A 23,341-nucleotide genomic window follows, 5' to 3' on the forward strand; every position below is an offset into this window, starting at 1 on the left:
TTTGGTGGAAGATGGGAAGATAGGCTGGACTTGATCGGGTTTTTATACAACAACATCTATCACACCAGCATTGGAATGGCGCCGTTTGAGGCCTTGTATGGCAGGAAGTGCAGGAGTCCTGTATGTTGGGATGATAGTGCTGAAACAGTGGTTTTAGGACCACAGATGGTGCAAGATATGATTGAGCAAGTTCGCATGATTCGTCAAAAGATGAAAGCAGCTCAAGATCACCAAAAGAGTTATGCAGATTTGCACTCCAGGGACATTGAGTTCGCAGTAGGTGACAAGGTCCTTTTGAAAGGGTCCCCTGTGTGAGGGATGATGAGGTTTGGCAAGAAAAGGAAGTTGAGTCAGAAGTTTATCATCTCGTATGAGATCTTAGATCGTATAGGTGAAGTAGCCTACCGGCTAGCTTTACGACCATTGTTGGATCGAGTCCACAACGTGTTTTATGTTTCGCAACTCCGGAAGTATGTGAGTGATCCATCACATGTGCTTGAGGTTGAGAACATAGAGCTTGAGGTTGAGAACATAGAGCTTAATGAGTCTCTATCTTATGCGGAGGTTCCCAAGGAGATTTTAGACCGAAAAGTGCACAAAACAAGGAATGGTGAGATAGTCTTACTAAAGGTACTTTGGTCTAATCACAATGTGGAAGATGCCACATGGGAACCAGACGAGTCGATGAGAGAGCGTTTCCCGCATCTTTTCGATCAAGTATGTTTGGTTACGGGGACGTAACCGTTGTCTTTTAAGAGTGGTAGGAGATGGTCGCATGCTTGTTTTTGGGTTAGTTTGGGTTAACATAGCTATGTTTTTGGCATCTTTCGAGTTTGAGTTGGGTGTTTTGTCATGTATAGTGGGCGTTGTTTGGTACTTTTGGTAGTTGTTGATGTTGTTACTGAGCAGTTGTGTTGTCTGTTAGTTTTGTTTTGAGTATAGTGTGAACTTCGGGGACGAAGTTCTTTTTAAGGAGGGAAGACTTTAATACTACGTTTTTCTAAGACTGTTACTCGGCCGAATATGGCTTACTCGGCCGAGTAATGCGTCGTGTGTTTCTGGTCAGGCTACTGTCCAGGAATACTCGGCCGAGTATGGGACTACTCGACTGAGTAAGGGATACTCGGCCGAGTATACTCTATACTCGACCGAGTATCCGGTCTGACGGGATTTACTTCCGCAGTTTGATTTAGAGATGATTAAAGTTATAAAATGAGATTTACAGTTTCACTTTTACTTTTTACAAAACCTAAACCTTCTGACGTAACTCTAATCACCTTTAATCTCTCTCAAGATTGTGGATTGCTCACGAGTCTTGTTCATTCCTCTCTTGCGTCGATTGTGTCGGTAAGCCACTAGTCCTATGAGTTTTGTCAGTTTGTCTTTTAGGGTTAACCCTAGTTTTGTTATTTGGGGGAAAAGGGATTTTGTGCATGATTATGATTGGATTATATGGTTATTTTTAGGTGGAGATTTCGTAGAAGAGCCGTTCTAGCTTTCTTGATTGCCTCGTATCAGATTTGTGCTAAGGAATGGTTTCCCTACTCACTTGATTGTATAACTGATTTAAGATGCATTGTTGTGATTTAATTGATATGATTAATATTGTTTGTTGATTGTTGTTGGTGGATTAGAGTATGGAGTATTGGAGTTTAGATGGTTTGATGATGTTTGCGAGGTGCGTCCTCGGCTGAGTGGAGTCACTTGTGGGGGTAGCTTCACGCCCTTGATTCGCCCTTTGTGGAACCCGCCACAAGAGGAGATGTGCACATTAATGAACATGGGTTATCGCTCGTGTGATGAGTGGGGCTTAGGTGGGCAAGGCTGCGGTCCCTCACTGGCGGTGAGGATTATCTGTTGCGGCAGTAATCTGGCAGGGCTACACACTTTAGTGTGTAGTCAGTTATGAGATGTGATTGGGAGTTGCAAATTGGTTATGGAACAGTTGTTTTGTCTTTGTTGTAGTTTGTCTTATTTTGATTATGCAGTGAACTGACCCCGTTGTTGTTTTGTAAATCTGTGGTGATCCATTCGGGGATGGTGAGCAGATTGTGATAGGTGATGATTGTCTTTAGCTACGGGGACGAGATGGGGAGTCATCACTTCGAGTCTAGCTTCCGCTGTTACGAGATTAGCTGTATTGTTTTCAGTTGTTGAGTTCAGTAAACTTTACTTTTGGTTTTGTTTTGGAACTATGTAAACATTAATTTTATATACTTTAATAAATGTTGTGGAATGGTTTCTTTCGATATACTATCTTCGTCAACCGAGATGGTAACAGTCTCTCATGCTTGAGTGGTCCTTGGTAAGGCACCTTGGTATGTGGGGGTGTTACACGTGGCATCCCCTCCTTCATTTCTAAGCCCGTATTTGTTGTTTTTCCAAACTCTAAATTTCTCATCCACTATTGACTATAGTATCTTAACAATTTTAGACTTTCCATCTTCCCTCTTTAATGAAACTTAAATTCATGTAATTAAATAAGTTCTTAATTATACGAGTTTAAGTTTTTCAACCCATTCACCTACCCATATTTGCATATATAACATGTTAAGAGAAAAATTTAGTCATTACAATTTCATTATTTTTGCAGGTAGTTATTATTCAATTTTTCTTTTTGATATGATAATTATTTATTGATTTTTTTTGTTGGTGTAGTTTTAGTACTTGTAGTGATTTGTCATACTTTGTTTTCATGCCGTATTATTTTCCTTATATTTTTAGTATCCGTATATATGCGTATTTGCATATATATGAGTATTTCTTTGGTGCGATGATCCTTATATTACATTGCATAGCATAAGAGCTTATTACATATATATGATTCTAACTTTTTCATGTATTTTTTCCTTTATTCCAGATTTGTTATAAAATCCTGAGTATACAATACTATGTCGGAATTCCTTGCACTACGTTTTGTAAATTCATTGGTTGAATAATCATTTCATTTTGTTAATTGCAGTATTTTTGTAACACCCCAAGAGATTGGGAGATAGTTGTCCTACATCCGGAAATTGAGAGGCTTATGATTTGTTTATACGAGTTTCCACCCACCACTTAGTAACAAGGCCTTGTGCTTTTGGGCTTAAGTGAGGACAAATAATAGGCTCAAAGGTACACATCTCATCTTATTGAGGTTGTGTTACGACGTGGCAGGTCAGGTTGTTATAATTTTACATAATTCCACATAATTTTATGTTTTTTTTGTTGATAGATTTTCTTTTTATATGAGTTCGAAATCGCTACGTTTTGTTTGGTTTTACTATTATATCGATTGGTATCATATTAATTTACCCTTTTTCTAAATATATGTAGTAAATATTTAAACTACAAGTTACTCTATTCATCTCATTTCTTTATGTTTTTTAAATCTAACTAAATAAAACAGGACAATAAAAATGAAATGAATGAGTATTAGATTTTTTTTGAAATAATCACTCTGAATCTATAATAACGATCGAGCTGAGTAATTTTTTTTAGATGTTAACATGTCTTTATTATTGACATCCTTCACCATTTTCATTCTCTCCAAATTAATGTCATAGAGCCACGTGCATTTTTGCAGACAAATATAAGGATAAAAATATTTGACAATCGTTCATGAATCTTGATGGCGTTATTGACTCACTGACCTATTGCTTTTATCTTTTATTTTTTTTGCTTTGCAGTTGTTAAGGCACCAAAGAGGTTGTGGAATTGCGTCAGAATGAATAAGAATAGTACTTAATTACTCAGCCGTACCAACTATTTGTTTAATTCTATATACATTGCGAGGGTATTTAATTTATAATGGTGAGATTTTGTATATGTGGTGTTAATGTGAGTCTGAACTTAAACTCTCACAGCATTATATGCAAGAAGCTAGGGGAAATACAGATATATAATATATAATAATTAAATATTGGGCTAAACATTCATGCCTTTTAACCAACTATGTCAAATCTTAATTGTCTCCGTAAGATGACTAACTTGCTTAGCTAAAACAATAGTAGCATATTTTTCACCAAGAAAACACCAAAGCAAAGTACGTAGACTATGCACAATATAAAACCTCATCAAATAGAGCCTTTGGATCATCTAAATGGACCGTGTGTGTGTGTGTGTGTGTGTGTGTGTATGTGTGTGTGTGTGTGTGTGTGTGTGTGTGTGGGGTGAGAGAGAGAGAGAGAGAGAGAGAGAGAGAGTCAAGATCCGGTGAGAACGGTGAGAACAAGCTAATTATCCCATATAACGTAACTCCCTGCCGTGCCATCCCTTTATCTCATAAAATCAAATTGCACAAAAATCTCTACCATCCCATCTCAACTTCCAAGACACCTCCTATCACCTGCCGTCGCTGGCATTGGCGCTGACCACCACTAACGCCGACGAGTCAGTGACGAGCATTCCCAACGCCGGCGAAGTTCAGGCGATACCATTGAACACCATGAAACCCTACATTTCGGATTCCCAAATCTCAGATCTCATTTCTCCTTCCTCCGATTTTGAACTATCATTTTAGCACCACTGTCACATTTGGTTTCTTCGTCCAACCATCATTAGATCCACCATTGTCGGCGATAATCGAAATTAGTGTATCTGATTTATATTTTGATGTATCTCAAACAAATTTTGATGTACCTTATAACTAATTGTGTGTATCTATGTTAAGACACCTTAAAATAGTGGCTAGATACATAAAAGATTAGTGTACATACATTAAAATTTAGTTTCGATTAGTTGTCGTCGAACGACTTCTCCGCCACTGGTGTGAACGTTGATTTATCGTCGTCGGTGAGCCATATTACCAATTCCACCGTCGCTGCCGCTGTAATGAATGTAATTAGAAAGGAGGTCGCAGTTGGATCAGGCTGGCATCATCGTCATCGAAACAGGTGTGGGGATGTGTGTTGAACGATTTCGTCTTGCGTGTGGGAGGTCGAATGGAATGGTGCACGGTGGTGTTGTACTGCCGGTGTGATGGTGGGCCGGTGGCGGTAACCGACAACTTGTTTGGCGGAGACAGGATTTGATGCTCGAGCCATGGCGGTTCGATGATGATGTGTTGATGATGATATATATGCGATGATATTTGTGGGTGAATCTGGTGGTGATTAGTTGTGAAGGTGAGGATGGGTTAATGGTGGATGACATTAATAATGGAGATTAAGGGGTTTGTATAAATTGGAGCTTGTTGTAGTCAATTGAAAATGGCGGCGAGGAAGATGTAGCAGGGGGTAAATGAATTTTGGTAAACAAAAGTAATAATCAAACTTTGACTTTGTTGTACATGATTACATTCTCTCACGTGACCCCGTCTCAACTTGTTTGGCGCGCGTGTAGTTTTTTTGGTTATAAAGGTCGTTCTCACCGTTCTCACCGAATGTTCACTCTCACCGGATCCTAAATCTATCTATCTATCTATCTATCTATCTATCTATCTATCTATCTATCTATCTATCTATCTATCTATCTATCTATCTATCTATCTATCTATCTATCTATCTATCTATCTATCTATCTATCTATCTATCTATCTATCTATCTATCTATCTATCTATCTATCTATCTATCTATCTATCTATCTATCTATCTATCTATCTATCTATCTATCTATCTATCTATCTATCTATCTATCTATCTATCTATCTATCTATCTATCTATCTATCTATCTATCTATCTATCTATCTATCTATCTATCTATCTATCTATCTATCTATCTATCTATCTATCTATCTATCTATCTATCTATCTATCTATCTATCTATCTATCTATCTATCTATCTATCTATCTATCTATCTATCTATCTATCTATCTATCTATCTATCTATCTATCTATCTATCTATCTATCTATCTATCTATCTATCTATCTATCTATCTATCTATCTATCTATCTATCTATCTATCTATCTATCTATCTATCTATCTATCTATCTATCTATCTATCTATCTATCTATCTATCTATCTATCTATCTATCTATCTATCTATCTATCTATCTATCTATCTATCTATCTATCTATCTATCTATCTATCTATCTATCTATCTATCTATCTATCTATCTATCTATCTATCTATCTATCTATCTATCTATCTATCTATCTATCTATCTATCTATCTATCTATCTATCTATCTATCTATCTATCTATCTATCTATCTATCTATCTATCTATCTATCTATCTATCTATCTATCTATCTATCTATCTATCTATCTATCTATCTATCTATCTATCTATCTATCTATCTATCTATCTATCTATCTATCTATCTATCTATCTATCTATCTCTCCATCTATCTATCTATCTATCTCTCCATCTATCTATCTATCCATCTCTCTCTCTATCTATCTATCTATCTATCTGTGTATATATATATATATATATATATATATATAGTTAAGTTCTAATAATTCCCTTATATTATTTGAGTCCCTAAGTCCTTACTAGAGCCTTTGGATCATCTAAATGGACCGTGTAGATTTGGAGCAAATATAGGCTTATTAGGCGTGTAAAAAAAAGAGAAATAGGTTGAGCATGAGAGAGAGTGTGTGTGTGTCAGGGAAATAGTTATTACCCACTGTATACACACATCAACATGCAGACTTCTTTAACTACCTTCCTCAACACAATACTACACATACTCCACCAAAACACAATTTAAAAAAACCCTCAACTCAGAAAACTCTCCTTCCTGGTAATAATTTTTAGCAAATAAATATCCTACTTTCTTCCTTCATCTTGAATCTGTGACACCCCCATACTCCAAGTGCCTTACCAGGACCACTCAGGTATAAGGATGTCACCATCTCGGTTTCCCGAGGAAATGATAATCAAAAGACAATAAAGAATGAACATTTAAGTAGTATATAGTTTAGTGAAAACAAACCAATCCAACTAATAAAGTACAGTTACATGTTTGCAAACCAAAAGTCTAACAACTAATCAAAAATGTCTGATAAGCTACTCGAACTACAACGGAAGACTCTATCATCTCGTGGTGACACATCCCAGCTAGCCCATATGTCTAAACTCATACCTGCTGAATAACTGCTCACCATCCCCGAATGGATCACCACAGTTTTTCAAAACAAAGACGGGATCAGTACTAATCACACAATCATATATAATTACTACAAAGCAGAAACTAACACATCACAATCGTCACATAACCCAAACTCCACAATCAACTCCTCATCACCGACTACACACTAAAGTGTGTAGCCCCGTCAGAGTACCCATCGCAACAGATAATCCACTCCGCCAGTGGGGGACCGCAGCCGTTCCCACCTAAGCCCCGCTCATATTATAGAGCGATAAACCCAAATCCATTAATGTGCACATCCCTTCTGTGGCGGGTTCCACAGAAGGCGAATAATGGGCGTGAAGCCACTCCCACAAGTGACCCCACTCAGCCAGGGACGCACCCCAAAACCACAGACAGATACAATCAATCACAACTATCAACAGAAACAAATTCCAACAACCGTCACAATACGAGTATGATACTATACAACAATCACAACCAACAACCAACACATTATGTGACTAATAATGAGTAGGGAAACCCTACCTGGAATGCAACACACGCAGACGATCTCAGCAGCTGTATCAAAAAGCCTCTTCTACGAATCCTCCTCCTAACACATCATCACATAATCACTAACCATACAAGAACTAACACAAATCCCCAATCCCCCAAATTAGGGTTTAAACAAACTTGACTAAATACTATAAAATCGGTACGTAGATCTTACCCTCGACGCAAGGATCACAAGGATACAAAGAACGATGAAATCCGACCTCTCAAGCTCCGGGATTTGTCAATAACACGGATGAATGCGAAGAACGTAACTTGAATCTCTTTTCAATGTGATTAGGTTTGTAAAAGTTTATTATAAAGATGACGGAAATATTTATATATTAATCCGTGTTATTGACAAAACCCGACAAAACATTACCCGAAAGCCGAGCTACTCGATCGAGTAACAGACGTACTCGATCGAGTGCCACTTACTCGATCGAGTACCCAAGATACTCGATCGAGTACCCTACAGACAGAATACTGTTTTAAAAACCAAAACACCCTTACTCGACAGAGTAAGGCCCACTCGATAGAGTACCCAGAGACTCATAAAATCGTAGTATTACAGTCTTCCCTCCTTAAAAAGAACTTCGTCCCCGAAGTTCAAATCACAACAAAGAAAAGACATACTACCATACTCCCGACACAACAACCAAAACAAAACTCAACACAAAACATGCTACCAACCAAACTCAACCCGACTCAAACCACTACTAACTATACCGACACAACACAAAAAGGTGCAAAAACTATTCGCGATCATCTCCGACCCCCCTAAAAGAAACAAGGTTACGTCTCCATAACCATACATACCTGATCAAAAAGGAAAGGGTAACGCTCTCTCATGGCCTCCTCTGCCTCCCATGTAGCTTCCTCAACCTCATGATTAGACCAAAGGATCTTAAGCAAAACTGTCTCACCATGTCTAGTCTTCCTAACCTTCCAGTCAAGAATCTGCTTAGGCACCTCAAGGTAAGACAAGGATTCATCTAGCTCTATGCTCTTTGCCTCTAACACATGTGACGGATCACTCACATACTTGCGCAGCTGAGATACATGAAACACGTTATGTACCCTATCCAAAGAAGACGGTAAAGCCAAACGATAAGCAACCTCTCCCACCCGGTCTAGGATCTCATATGGTCCTATGAACTTCTGACTTAGCTTGCCTTTCTTCCCAAATATCATAACCTCACGCATAGGAGACACTTTCAGAAGAACCTTGTCCCCAACCTGAAACTCTATATCCCAGCGATGTAGATCTGCATAACTCTTTTGCCTATCCTGAGCTGCTCTCATCCTCTCTCTGATCATCTTAATCTGCTCAACCATCTCATATACCATCTCTGGTCCAAAAACCACTGCCTCAGCACTGTCGTCCCAACAAATCGGACTCCTATATCTCCTCCCATATAAGGCCTTAAATGGCGCCATGCCAATACTAGTGTGATAGCTGTTGTTGTAAGAAAACTCAATCAAATCCAACCTCTATTCCCAGCTACCACCAAAATCCATCACACAAGCTCGTAACATGTCCTCAAGAGTCTTGATTGTTCTCTCTGTCTGACCATCTGTTGCAGGATGAAATGCTGTACTCATATTCAATGTCGTTCCCAAAGATTTTTGCAACTCTTTCCAAAACCTTGAGATAAACCTCGCATCTCTGTCAGATACTATGCCTTTAGGCACCCCATGTAACCTTAGCACATTCCTCCGATAGGCCGTAACTAATTGTGCCTTAGTCCATGTATCTTTCATTGGCACAAAATGAGCTGACTTGGTCAGTCGATCCACTATAACCCATATCATGTTGTTACCCTGTTGACTCTTTGGCAAACCCACGATAAAGTCCATAGAAATGGATTCCCACTTCCACTCAGGTACCTCAAGAGACTGAATCTTACCTTGTGGTCGTCGCTGTTTCCCTTTAACTCTCTGACATGTCAAACAACGGGCCACAAACTCAGTTGTTTCTTTCTTCATCCCAGGCCACCAGAACGTCTTCTTTAAATCCTTCTACAGCTTGTCACCTCCTGGATGTACCGAATATGGTGTACAATGTGCCTCTGTCATAATTGTCCTTTTCATCTCCTCATCATTAAGGACACACCACCTCCCATCAAACCTCAAACTACCATCGGTATGAATAGGGAATCTAGACACTGTCCCTTTCTCTACTCCAGCTCTCCACTCCACCATCTTAGGATCCAACACCTGTTTACCTCGAATATCATCATAAAGATCAGGCTGCACTGTCAAATCTCTCATGGCATCCCCTTTCTGGATCATATGTATCCCAAACTTCCCAACCTCATATCTCAACCTCATCAAAGATATAGCTGTGCACAAAGCATGTACACTCTTCCTGCTCAAAGCATCTACAACTATATTGGCTTTCCCTTCATGGTAGATAATATCCATGTCATAATCGCCAATTAACTTCATCCACCTCCTCTGTCTCATGTTCAACTCCTTTTGAGTGAAGATGTACTTGAGACTCTTGTGATCTGAAAATACCTTAAAGGTCACCCCATAAAGGTAATGTCTCCAAATCTTGAGATCAAACACCACTGCACCAAACTCTAGATCGTGTGTAGGATAATTCTCCTCATAAGGCTTCAATTGCCTAGAAGCATAGGCAATGACTCTACCGTTCTGCATCAACACACATCCGAACCCATTCTTTGAGGCATGTGTATAAACCTCAAAGTTCTCACTCCCTTCAGGCAATGCTAAGATTGGAGCTGTGGTCAAACGCTCCTTTAATGTTTGGAACGCCGTCTCACAACTCTCATCCCAACGAAACCTGTTCTCTTTCGTCATTAAAGCTGTCATAGGTCGAGCAATCTTGGAGAAATCCTTCACGAACCGTCTGTAGTATCCTGCTAAACCCAAGAAACTTCTGATCTTAGCTACGTTCTTTGGTGCTTCCCACTTGGTAACTGCCTCAATCTTTGCCGGATCCACAGCTACCCCATCCTTAGAGATCACATGCCCCAGAAAAGCAACTCTCTCTAACCAGAACTCACACTTGGACAACTTAGCATACAACTCCTGCTCCCTCAAGGTCTGCAACACAATCCTTAGATGTTCCTCATGTTCCTCCTTAGTCTTGGAGTAGACTAAGATGTCATCGATAAAAACCACCACAAACTTGTCCAAAAACTGACTGAAGACTCTGTTCATCAAGTCCATAAACACAGCCAGCGCATTAGATAACCCAAACGGCATCACCACATACTCATAATGGCCATACCTCGACGTAAAAGCTGTCTTTGGTATGTCCTCATCTCTAATCTTCACCTGATGGTACCCCGATCTCAGATCAATCTTGGAAAAGACTCACGCACCACTCAACTGATCAAACAGGTCATCTATCCTTGGCAAAGGATACTTGTTCTTCACCGTCACTCGGTTCAGCTCCCTGTAATCTATGCACAACCTCAAACTCCCATCTTTCTTTTTCACGAAAACAATTGGTGCTCCCCACGCTGATACACTAGGTCTAATGTATCCCTTCTCCATCAGATCATCTAACCGCTTCCTGAGCTCCTCCAACTCCTTAGGACCCATCCGGTACGTTTCCTTAGATATTGGCCCCGTCCCCGGTTTCAGTTCGACACTGAAATCTATCTCCCTCTTCGGCGGCAACCCCGGAATCTCCTCTGGAAAGACATCTGAAAACTCCCCCACAACTGGTATCTGATCAACTGTCGGACTCTCTATCCGGTCATCTCTCACATGGCACAAGATCAGCGGACACCCCTTCCTTAGATAGGACTTCAAGGTCACAGCTCACTACAACAAATTGTTACTTGCGCCACGAATTATGCCACGGGAATTTATAATTCGTGGCTAAATTCTGCTTAGCCACGGTAAAAATGTATTCATTATTTTGGAAAAAAATTTATGCCACAGGATAACTTTTCCTGTGACAAATAGTCATTTTAGCCATGAACTATGTCACACCCGTGACGAAATTTTATTTAGCAACGAATTGTTCCGTGGTAAAAGAAATTTTAGCCACGAACTTAAATTAAGATTTTTATGTTAAGGCAAACCTAAATTCTAAAAGAAATTTAATAAAATATAAATAATATGAAAATGCATTTAAATATAAAATTTTGCAAACACTTTGATTAATTTAATTAATATTTTTTTATTGTTTTATTTACATTAATACGAAATTTTAAAATTTTATAAACTTATATGCAAGAAAATAAAAGTTTATCGTCTAAATTTTTTTATTCTTTCAGAATCACAATTACGTTTTGCAGGTTTTTCAAAACATTTCTAATGTAAGAAATTTGTTTTAATATATAATTCTGTTTATTAAAGTCGTGAATTTCTTTTAATTTTTTAATTAAAACATTATAATCTTGAATAACAGTTTAAATGATCGTATCACATTTAAAGACATAGCATATAAAATTAAATAAATATGTTATTTATCATCTATCTTTGATAAATCTAAAATTTACATATTGTCAAATTAGTTCATTCAAAATTTGATTTACATCTTTATTTGTAAGATATTTATAGAAAAATTTGAATTTGATATAAAATTTAACCTGGTGAGAAAAAAAGTGTGGGAAATTTTTTTTAGGAGTGGATAAAAAACGACAATTAGATTACAAAATTGATTAAATAAAATAAGTACGCTGAGAAATGAAAGAAAAAAAAATGATCTCCCACAAATCAATTAAGAAAAAAACATATCGAAAAAATTATCAATATAAAAAATTCAAGGGTCAATTGATAAACAGTACGAATATAAGGACCCTTTTTCATAATCAGTACCAACATAATCAATAATTAGTAATCAATACCAAAATATTAACTTTTTTCTACGATCGGTATTAAGTCGCCTGAAAATCTAATCTCAACCTATTTGAAAAGTCCAAAAAGCCATCATTCAAGTACAAATCTCCACTCACCCACTTCCAAAATCCATCTCTAAGATGAAAACACCTTTAAAGTTGGAAAAAAATTAGAATAAGAAGGCGACTTGGTACTTATCGTAGAAAAATGTTTATATTTTGGTAGTGATTACTAATTATTGATTATGTTAGTATTGATTATGAAAAAGATGACTAAAGTTGGTAGTTTTATCAATTTACCCAAAATTCAATATGGAGAAATTTTTTTCTTTGAAAATTAGTACATCACAGGGAAAATATAGAAATTATAATAATTTAAAGTCACCAGTGCAAATAATGTGAAAATTTTGAGAAAAGAAACGATAAATCATAACAAAGAGAAATCAGTTTTAAAAAATAAGCGATTCTGTTGTACGACAGTGTTTTTCGTGTTTTTTAAATAAAAAGTGACTACTTTTTGGTTAATAGTGACCAATTTGGGAGGAAAAAAGACCTTAAATTATAAAAAGTGGTCATTATTTCTTACCAAAAAATAGTTACATTTTTCATATCAAAGGTACGACGATTATACAATAGCATTTGCGTAAAACAGTAGGTATCATGAGAGACCGTCTCCCATTAGTTTAATGGGAGAAATAATAGAAAAATAAATAAATTCAGTGGGTCCCTCACCCTATCATGTGAGAGGTCTCTCAATAACGTTATTGATAGACCGTCTCTCCGGAGTTTTTGTGCGCGTAAAAAAATATACGAAAAAATGAGTACAAGAGAAATGAAAATAAGAATGTCGATAAACTAAAGAAATAAAAAAATGTTAGGAAAACACGATTAAGTTTACTTTTTAGAGAAAATGGTTTTGCTAACTTGGGCAAAAAAATGACGTCAAAATCATTAGTCGGGAGGTTAATATCGAAAATTTGATTGTTTTGGCTAAAATAATGTTTTTCCCGCAAAAATTCGTAAATCATGAAACATTTTTATAATTAAATAGTACTAAAGGTAAATTTTGAAAGAAAAAAAATTAAACTTAAAAGGATTCAAAATACTAATTATATCAACAAAGTTAACTTTCAGTTTCGGCAGCACATCAAAAGAACTCTACAGTTAAGCGTGCTCAAGTGAGAGTAGTGTTGGGATTGGTGACCTCCTGGGAAGCTTCTCTGATGCGTGCGAATGCATAACAGTTGATACCAAAGAACGTTCAAATGAATCGAGTTAACTAGCGAAACCAGTACTGAGATTGTCACGATTAAATATATGATAAAATATCGATCGTGAAAAAAAATTATTTAACATTTTATTTATTTAATTTTCATATATATTTTTTTGCCACGGGAATTATTTTTTCGCCACGGGAAATTTTTTGGCCACAGGAGTTATTAGCCACGAGAGAATACGTGGCCAAAAATTTAATAATAGCCACGTTCTTGTTTTTCCCGTGGCTATCTCTTTGCCACGGCCACTTGCGTCACGGAAGGTATTCCCGTGACCAAATGATTTAGCCACGAAAATTTAACACTTGCGCTACGAATTTTTATATTTTCCCTGTGATATGCTCATTTTTAATGAAAAAGATTCTCCATACATAATTTTAATATTGATAATTTTTTCAATATGTTTTTTTCTTAAATGATTTGTGGGAGATCATTTTTTTTTACTTTCATTTCTTAGCGCAGTTATTTTATTTAATCAATTTTGTAATCTAATTATTGTTTCTTTTTTTCTCCCAAAAACATTTTCCCAAAATTTTTGTCTCAACAAGTTACATTTTCAATTATTCTCATTTAGATGGTTATATCCGTCTAAAGATGTAGACACGTCAAATATGTTACCACTTTCATAATAAGATATCTCCCACCTTCTCACTTTTGTTTGTTTTATTATGAAAGTGGTGACATATTTGACCCGTCTACAACTTTAGACGGATAGTATCCGTCTAAAGTGATATTTTGTGTTACATTTTATATCAAGTTCAAATCTTTCTATAAATATCTTACCAATAATGTTTTAAATATAATTTTGAATGAAACGGTTTGATAATATATTAATTTTAGATTTCTCTAAGATAGATGGTAAATAATTTATTTATTTAATTAAATATGTTATGTCTTTAAATGTGACACGATCATTTAAGATTGTTATTCAAGATTATAAAGTTTTAATTGAAAAAGAAAATGAAATTCACGACTTTAATAAAGGAAATTATATATTAAAATAAATTTCTTAAATTATCAATGTTTTGAAAAACGTACAAAACATAATTGTGATTTGGAAAAAATCAAAAACACTTAGACGATAAACTTTTCTTTGCTTACATATAAGTTTATAAAATTTTAAAATTTCTTATTAAAGTAAATAAAATAATAAAAAATATTAATCAAATTAATCAAAGTGCTTCCAAAATTTTATATTTAAATGTATTTTCATATTATTTATATTTGATTAAATTTCATTCAAATTTTGTATTAAGCAAGCAATTTTTAGGTTTACCTTAGCATGAAAATATCTTAATTTAAGTCGTAAAAATACTCGTCAAGGGTGTTTGTTAGTTCGTGGCTAAAAAAGTTTTTGTCACGGAACATTCCGTGGCTAAGTAAAATTTCGCCACGGGTGTGACATAGCTCATGGCTAAAATGAATATTTGCCATGAGTGTAGCCTAATTCGTGACGCACGTGACTTTTTGTCACGGGAAAAGTTATCCCGTGGCATAAATTTTTTCCCAAAATGATGAATAAGTTTTTCCCGTGGCCAAGCAGAATTTAGCCACGAATTATAAATTCCCGTGGCATAATTCGTGGCGCAAGTGACAATTTGTTGTAGTGTTTGGCGCGTCTGACATAGCTCTCCAAGCATCCCGGACGAACTCACCTGATGACTCTGACTCTCGATCCAACACCACCAATTCCAAGGGTGGTGGATCCTCGCACTCAAGTAATTATAAAGGTAAGGGTGGTCGTAATAATCATGGGAATCATCGTGGTAAACAAGGTGGTGGTAGTACTTCAAATCATCACAATTCGGGTGGGAAAATCGGTGGCCGAAACGGACAGCAACAACTAGGGACTTGGACGTGGGTTCCCCTGTCTCCATGGCAGGTACCGCAGCAACAAGGGTGGCCCATGCCGCCATGCCCTTGCCCCACAACTGGCTAGACCCCTCCCAACACCACGCGCTCACCATGCATCCTCGGCCCTCGCCCAAATCAGGCGTTCATTGCTCAGCCAGGAACCATAGGTGCGTCTCAGGGAGCTTTCATGCCCACTAATTTTGCTGCCGTCATGCAATCGCTCTCTCTTCAGCAACCGAATGAAAATTATTATATGGACACATGTGCATCGTCGCACATGAGATCCAATAATGGTAACCTCTCTTCTTATTCGGCTTTAAGTAGTAATCGTCATATAGTAGTCGACAATGGCAATTTGATTCCTATTGTCGGTCATGGTGCTATGACTCTCCCCCCTCCTCACCAATCCCTCACTTTAAAAAATATTCTCCATGTCCCTAATATAATTAAGAACTTGGTATCTGTGTGAAAATTTACAACCGATTCAAAATTTTAATCAACAATTAACATAAAGCCAGGACCTTTGAACATTATGATTATCACAAGAATAAGATTAGAGAGAACCTACCTTGATCCATGGTGAGAAGCTAGGAGCAGCAGCAGAGACGCAACGGAGACGATTAATTCCTGAGATTGAGTTTCTCCCTCTTGACACCTTTAGTTTTTGACAAAGTTTCTTGTCTGATGGAGGCGTAACAACTTTTGTAAATGAGTTGATAGAGGACCAATCCCTAGAGGCATTATTTATACATATTCACCATCAGAATATATTAGGAATTTACTTTATTTTATAACCAACAGAACATTATCTTTACATATATTAGACCATATAATATACCATACTTGAGCCACAATAAAGTAATAATGATTACAGATTTATGAGTCGGACTTATAACTCATAAAGTCCAACATTATCCCACTTGGCTCAAACTTATATCATCGGGTCTAAAATAACATAAGTGCGCAAAAATATGAGATAACTTCATCATGATATTGACTACAACGTCAAATCAATTCAAGCATAAAAGCTGGTAAGGATCATAGCGGTTCTATGTCATTTTATCGACATAGTCCCTTCCATGTATCACATTACTAGCCTCACACTCAAAATGACACAATAAATAAGGCATTCAATAATGTTTACGTAAAGCATTATGTATACATACCAATCATAAATAACAAGATTCAACAAGTCTCGTACAAGAAACAAAAGCAAAAAAAACGAATGAGCTCAAAATGTCGATAACAACATCAAGGATGACATCCCATTTTCCCCATTCTTTCAACATGTTCAATAAATGCTTTAGAGGGTAACCCTTTCGTCAATGGATCTGCAACCATCAGCTTTATGCTAATATGTTCGATCGACACCCTTTGTTTTTGAACTTCTTCTTTAACGACAAAGTATTTCAATTCCATATGCTTAGCACCCTTCGAATACTTGTCGTTTTTAGAGAAGAAAACAGCTGCGGAATTGTCACAATAAATTTTCAGTAGCTTAGAGATACTGTCGACTACTCCAAGACCTGAAATAAAATTCTGCAACCATAAACCATGAACAGTAGCTTCAAAACATGTTACAAATTCAGCTTCCTGGGTGGATGCAGCAATGACACTCTGCTTCGCACTTTTCCATGAAATTGCTCGTCCAGCTAGAAGGAACAAATAGCCAAAAGTGGATTTTCTTGTATCCATACATCCAACAAAGTCTGAATCGGAATATCCTATCACCTCGAGGAGATGATCAGAACGTTTATAAGTGAGCATATGATCTTTCGTTCCTTGCAGATACCTTAACACTTTCTTTGCAGCTTTCCAGTGATCTACTCCTAGATGACTTTGATACCATCCCAGCATTGCCACAACAAAACTGATGTCTGGTCTGGTACAAGTCTATGCATACATCAAGCTTCCAACTAAAGACGCATAAGGAATTTTCTCCATTTGATTACATTCCAATTTATTTTTTAGACATTGATTGAGACTAAATTTATCTCCCTTCTGAATTGGAACAACACTTGCAGAGCATTTGTCCATCTTGAATCTCTCTAGAACTTTATTAATATACGCTTTCCGAGACAATCCCAACCATCCTTGTGATCTATCACGGAATATTTATATTCCAATCACATAGGATGCCTCCCCCATATCTTTCATTTCAAAGTTCTTAGAGAGACACCCTTTGGTTTGACGTAATAAACCAAGATCATTAGTAGCTAGCAAGATATCGTCAACGTACAGGACCAAAATTATAAGCTTACTCCACTGATTTTCAGATAAATGTATCGATCACGATGTTTTCATTAAATCCAAAAGATGTGATGGTATCATTGAGCTTAATATACCATTGTCGGGAAGCTTGTTTTAGCCCGTATATTGACTTCTTAAGTTTACACACCATATGTTCCTTACCATCAACCACAAAACCTTCAAGTTGATTCATAAAGACTTCTTCTTCTAAGTTTCCATTCAAAAAGGTTGTTTTCACATCCATTTGATGGAGCTCTAAATCATAATGAGCTGCCATCGCCATAACAATCCTTAAAGAGTCCGTTTTAGATACAAGAGAAAAGGTCTCTTTATAGTCAACATCATCCTTCTAAGTAAAACTTTTGGCAACGAGTCTAGCCTTGTATCTTTCGATATTGCCATTGGAGTCGCGTTTGGTCTTAAAGACCCACTTACACCAAACTCTCTTACAACCTTTAGGCAATTCAACAAGGTCCAAAACATCATTGTGATCCATTGATTTCAGCCTTCTTTCATGGCATCTAACCACTTAGAGAAATTATTACTTTCTATGGCTTGTGAAAATGAAACTGGGTCATTATCGATTCCTAACTCAAGTTCTGACTCATGTAAATAAACCTCATAACAATCAGGAATAGCAGATCTACATTCTCTTACTGATCTTCTTAATGCATTTACCTGTTGTTCATTTATGTTAGGTTCATTTGCCTCTTCATGGTTATGTGGTGTTGGGTCATTAATTTGTTGCTCTTGCAAATCGTTACCATGATTAACATGTATAGAAAAAACAACTTGAGAAGAAGTCAAAGGCAAAGGTATTTGCACTCTTACTTCTTGTATTTCCACTTTACGTGGTTCCAAACTACCACTCACCTCACCTGTCTCAATGAACCTAGCATTTCCAGTTTTAACAATTCGTGTACTGTGATTAGGATAGTAAAATCTATACCCTTTAGATTTTTCAGGATAACCAATAAAAAAACCACTGATTGTTCTTGAGTCCAATTTATTTTCATGTGGATTATAAATTCTTAATTCAGCAGGGCAACCCTAAACATGCAGGTTCCTTAAACTAGGTTTCCTACCTGTCCACAGTTCAAAAGGTGTATTAGGAACTGCTTTACTAGGAACTCTATTTAGCAGATATGCAGCGGTCCTTAATGCATACATCCACAATGATTTAGGTAAAGATGAATTGCTTAACATACTCCTAACCATTTCCATTAATGTACGATTACACCTTTCTGCAACACCATTTTGTTGCGGTGTTCCTGGCATAGTGTATTGAGCACAAATGCCATGACTTTCGAGAAACATAGCGAATGGACCAGGGCACTGTCCATTCTCATCATATTTCCAATAATATTCACCACCTCTGTCAGATCGGACAATTTTCACCTTTCTGTCTAATTGTCATTCTACTTGATTAACAAAAATCTCAAGCGTGTGAACAAATTGAGATTTTTCATTCAACAAATAGACATATGCATACCGTGAAAAATCGTCAATAAAGGTGATGAAATACTTTTCTCCACCGAATGATGGAACATCAAAAGGCCCACAAATGTCAGTGTCTATAATTTCAACGAGCCGTGAGCTTCTTGTGGCTGCCTTCTTAAGTGTGTGTTTTGTGTGCTTTCCTTTAATACACTCAACACAAATCCCGAGATCAGTAAAATCCAAACTTGGTAGGATTTCGTTTTTTACTAATCTCTCAATTCTTTCTTTGGATAGGTGACCCAAACATTTATGCCACAAGTAAGCTGATGATTCGTTAGACAAACAACGTTCAATACCAACGTTATGATGCAGGGTCAATACAGAATCAACAAAAAAATTATCTAGTTTTAATTTGTTTAAACCATCACAAAGAATGCCAGAATCAATTAAAGTATTTTGCTTAAATAAACTGAAACATCCATTACCAAATTTGAAATAGTATCCTGGCGTGTCATGTTTTGACAGATAAATTATATTGCGAGAAATCGAAGGAACATAAAAAGTCTCAAAAATATCTAAATGGTGTCCAGTATCTAAAAATAAACGATAAGTTCCAACAGCTTCAACTGGAGCTTTGACTCGATTTCCCATAAAGACGTACTTCTCATTTTGGATTATGGTTTGGGTCGTAAGGAATCTCTGCATCGTATTAGACACGTGAGTTGTACAACCAAAATAAATCCACCAAGTGTTATGAAAAACTTCAGCTAAATTAGATTCGAAACATACTAAAGCACTAGGCTTACCCTTTCTTTCGAACCATGCCTTACGTTTCAGACAATCTTTCTGATAGTGTCCAGTCTTAAGATAAAATCGACACGTATCCTTTCTTGGTTCCTTCTTTTGGATCTGATCAGGTGTCTGGATGGGCTTTGATAGTCCTTGCTTTCCCTTTCCATTCTTCTTCCATGATTTCTTTCCAACTCCTTTATGACCTAGGAGATGGACTGAATGATCTTCTATTTTCTTAAGCCTTGATTCCTCTTGAATGAGCATGCTTTGTAATTCATGCACATTCCATTTATCCTTCAGAGTATTATAATGCGCATGAAATGTGCCCTACTGATAAGGTAACGAATTAAGGATGAACGTTACCAGAAAATTCTCATTCACTTCCATCCCCATAATTTTCAATCTTGTTGCAATGTTTGTCATTTCGACAACATACTCATGCATAGTACGAGAAACATTAAATTTCATAGTGGTTAACGAACTCATTAGTGTCCCAGCAAGTGACTTATCAGTTGAGTCAGATTGAGAGCTTTCTTCCACAAATTTCATAAATTCCTTAGCACTTTAAGTCTTTTTAAATGTGGACTTGATGTTGCTCTCTACAGTCATTCGCATAAACATTAAGCTTAGTCTGTTATATTTTTCCCAAGCTTTATGGAAAGATTTTTGCTCAGCGGTGCTGGTAGCAGTAAGGTCACCAGGCTTTTCACTTAAGAGTACTAAATCAAGATCCAGTACACCAAGGTGAAATTGAACTTGTAGTGACCATTCAGAAAAATTAAGCCCGTTAAACTTAATAACAGACGTGGCTTGCGAATGAAGAGAGACGGGAACAGAGGCTGCAAATTTATGATATATGCTTACTCATTAATAAGTAGTAATAAAGATTCAAAACATAAATTTAAATTATACATTGAAGTTACCTTTGGGCAAACTACAATATATACATATAAGTAGGCATAATAGATGCTTAATAAATTCACATAAGCGATACTCGACATAATTCGATTATATACATTTGTCATCTTTGGATGTACTAAACGCACTTAACTTATCATGTCAATGTATCACGATAATGTTTATGTATTGTAAAACAAATAATCAACCTTTGGGCGATCCTAAACTATTTTACAACCATAAATTCTCAATGTACTTATGAATAAATTGGAAAATATCGTAATGTCATTTCCACGAGCATCTCAGGAGCATGAGTAATTGAGCTAATTTTAATCCGATACCTATAAAACTTTCTGACTTGGCCACGTTGGTGACTAACAAATCAACATTATAAGGATATCACACTAATAAATTAGAACGAAAACATAATTGATTCGTTGTTATATAATTTAAACAAGTTGAATCTGAGCATTACTCTATTCTTGTATGTAGCAGATGAAGTATAACACTATTATAGTATAAATGACCAGAATAATGAATCAAAACCACTAGCTATAGAAAACAAAAGATGATGCGAGGCATGATATCATCATGAAGACCGGTAAACAAAACAAGAGATCACCAATTTCAGGAAATATAGCCACTTGATCACAAAACCCATCAAAGTCTTAGACTTGCAGCAAGCAAAAAAAAAACGAGATTATATTGCAGGAAATTTATGTGGATTTATGTGAAAAGTAAGTTACAGATAAACATATCATAGTCAAAGGGTCATTAAGATAGCCATACATACACCGATATACAATTTCTTAAGACAAGATTCATCATTGATTATTACTGTATAAACTAGTACTTAAGTGAATGTTGTAGATCTTGATCACAATCATACGCAGCCAATCAAACTTGAGTAAGAATCATAAACGGAAAATCATAAGTTCAATAATCCATGGCTCTGATACCACGTGCAAATTTTAATCAACAACTAACATAATGCCAGGACCTTTGAATATTATGATTATCACAAGAATATGATTAGAGAGAACCTACCTTGATCCATGGCGAGAAGCTAGGAGCAGCAGCGGAGACGATTAATTCATGAGATTGAGTTTCTCCCTCTTGATCCCTTTAGTACTTAACAAAGTTTCGTCTGATGGAGGCGTAAGAACTTCTGTAAATGGGTTGATAGAGGACCAATCTCTAGAGGCATTATTTATACATATTCACCATCAGAATATATTAGGAATTTACCTTATTTTATAACCAATAGAATATTATCTTTACATATATTAGACCATATAATATACCATACTTGAGCCACAATAAAGTAAACGATTACGGATTTATGAGTCGGACTTATAACTCATAAAGTCCAACAACGATAACCATATATCTGTCGAATTTGACCCACTTGGTTTTACTGTGAAGGATCTCAAGACGGGGACGCCGATTATGAGAAGCCATAGCACAGGGGACCTCTACCCATTATTGTAATACTATGGTTTTCCATGTCTATGGGTACTCTATTGATGTGACCAATATTTGAGCATATTTAGTCCCCGAATTAGCCTCGTTCCTATGCTTTTTAGTGCATAATTGGGTCATTTACTATCTTTAGTCCTTTGTTTTGCATATTCTTTGAGGTTTTGTTTCCTTGGTAGGAGAGGAGTGCAAACCTTGCATTTTAATGGCAAAATGGAGCTAAATTGATCGAATCTAATGACCAAGCATCAAAGTGAAGACAAGACTAGAAGGCCTTTGTAAATAATGGGCAATGATGAAGACGATCCTTGCATCTCCGACAAGATCCTTGAGGATTGTTGGAAGAAGAAAAGAAGAAAAGAATAAAAAGCTTGCTGAACTAGAATCCGCCCGTCGCAGCATCGGGACGCTCGTCCAACCTCCATAATCCGAGCGTCCCTCCAGCCTGCCCGCTCGTCCAACACCTCCACAATCCGAGCGTCCCACCTTCCAGTCCGCTCGTCCAACCCCCACAATCCGCTTGTCCCGACCCCTTGGCCGCTCGGATTGTCATCCAGTACAGCACGCCTTCTCCTTGTTCTACTCGGGATGCGCATATTTCTGAAAGACTAGCAAAAAGGAGACTCGCATCTTTGTTCGAGAGGAGCATTTCCTCAACTTTTCTTAAGGGTCTTAATCGTCATTTAAGCCCTTAGTAACCCTAATTTATGTACCTAATCCCCACTATAAATACCCCATTGTACTAATTAGATTGGCATCAATCCTTAATATAATTTATGTTCTTCTAATCTCTCTTTAATCTTGTAATCAACTTTTAATTAGGCATTAATACAAATCTCATTTCCTTAATTTCTCTATTGTTCATCATTTATTTTGGGTAATTGAAGATTATTTGGGGTTTATTTGGAGGATTGACAACCTTCCAATCATTCATCAAGTACTTCTATTATTCTTTGCTTATTACTTTTG

The sequence above is a fragment of the Silene latifolia genome, chromosome 6 (genome assembly GCF_048544455.1).
Source record: "Silene latifolia isolate original U9 population chromosome 6, ASM4854445v1, whole genome shotgun sequence".
NCBI lineage: Eukaryota > Viridiplantae > Streptophyta > Magnoliopsida > Caryophyllales > Caryophyllaceae > Silene > Silene latifolia.